This window comes from Rhincodon typus, chromosome 42, assembly GCF_021869965.1.
Source record: "Rhincodon typus isolate 14 chromosome 42, sRhiTyp1.1, whole genome shotgun sequence".
Lineage (NCBI taxonomy): Eukaryota > Metazoa > Chordata > Chondrichthyes > Orectolobiformes > Rhincodontidae > Rhincodon > Rhincodon typus.
The window spans coordinates 3974308-3975927 of NC_063373.1; the positions used below are offsets into that span (position 1 = coordinate 3974308).

General features: G+C 39.3%; 1 pseudogene; it reads left to right on the plus strand.

Annotated features, from left to right (window-relative positions):
• Window positions 1-26: 26 nt before the first annotated feature.
• The window catches only part of LOC109916552, a 22960-nt pseudogene continuing 21366 nt past the window's right edge, over window positions 27-1620 (plus strand).

Genomic DNA, 1620 nt, shown 5'->3' on the forward strand with positions numbered 1-1620 from the left:
TGGTCACTGGACCGTAATTCAACACTCCTCGATCTGGGGTTTGTTTAGAAAGCTCTTGACAGAACCTTTTCTCCCAAGTTACCAGAATGACTACGTCGACGATTTTTCTCAGTTTGTTTCTGACTTTCTTATCCTGTGAGTGTTTTTTCTCCAAGTTTCTGTTTTATATCATTTAAGTGTTAGTCTACCTCTGGAATGTAAAAGATTCTGGAATCATTTCATCAGTAAAACTGGTCATATTTTATATTCTTTTTGAAGGTGTCCAGTCGGAGGTTACTTTGATTCAACCAGAGGCAGAGAACAGCCAACCTGGAGGCTCCCTGAGACTGACCTGTAAAACCAGCGGGTTCAATATTGGCAGCTACTACATGATTTGGGTCCGCCAGGTACCCGGACAGGGTCTGGAGTGGTTGGTTAGCTACTATACTTCATCGAGCAATTACTATGCGCCGGCGATTAAAGATCGATTTACTGCGTCCAAAGACACTTCAAAGAACATCTTCGAGTTGGAAATGAAGAGCCTGAAGATCGAAGACACCGCCATCTATTACTGTGCAGGAGACCACAGAGCGAGGAACAACGTCTGAACACGTCCAAAAACTGCTCGAGCAGACGCTTTGTAGATTCCACTGTAAACTGATGGTTAGTACTTGTTTTTGATGTGACATTCACAACTATAATGTGAAGTAGACCTCAAACTGCTTCTTACAAAACTATCACAGAGGAAATGAATCATTAAAAATAACAAACCAACCAATAAAATAGGGTAAAGTTTTAGGCATGTCGTATGTAATGCTAATAGTTCCATCAATTAAAGACTTGGACATAATGTTAATTTGAATATATCTGTCACCTCAGGAAATCTCTGCTAATTGTGTTATGCAAGCTGTGGCATTGATTCCACAATGATCAATACTAAATGTCTATATCACATCAAAATTGAGACAGAATATAGAACAAACAATGAGGGCAGCTTCTGTGCGGGTTTACATCACTGTGATACTGCAGTGGGTCACAGTGATGTGCACACCGACATCGTCATTCAGAAACAACTGACAAGTGTTTCGTTCAAATTGGCGATTCGGGCCATAACAGGAGCGACAAATAATGCAAGACTTAATTAAAATGCAGTCCAGTTAAGCTCGTTTGTAGAAATGTATAAAATTCTTCTACTTCCTTCGTGTGGATGGACACGTGAAACGTACACCAAACATTAAATTATATTCCAAGCACCTTTAAAAATACAATGGGAAGTAAAAGCCGAAACTTTTGCACTGCATCATTTTTACAGGAGTCTGAACCAGTTTTTTTTTAGGAATCAATGAAATTAGGTATCTGCATTTTACAGTATACAGTCCGCCATAGTATTTGAAATCATGCATCTCACAGTGACATACTGGGGTAGCACAGCAATTCTGATCAATACAAGAACACGTTCGGCTCTAATTGTTAGAAACTGGGTCAGTGTTTACTTTTACAAACCATCCAAACGTGCAGTGCAGTATCACTTCTGTGGGGTATTACCCGAATATCACGGTTTAATTTGTAAAAACGGCGATAATTATTGATAACGAGTTGGTGATATTGACAATCACTTCATGTGTTATTCTTTGAAGTGTA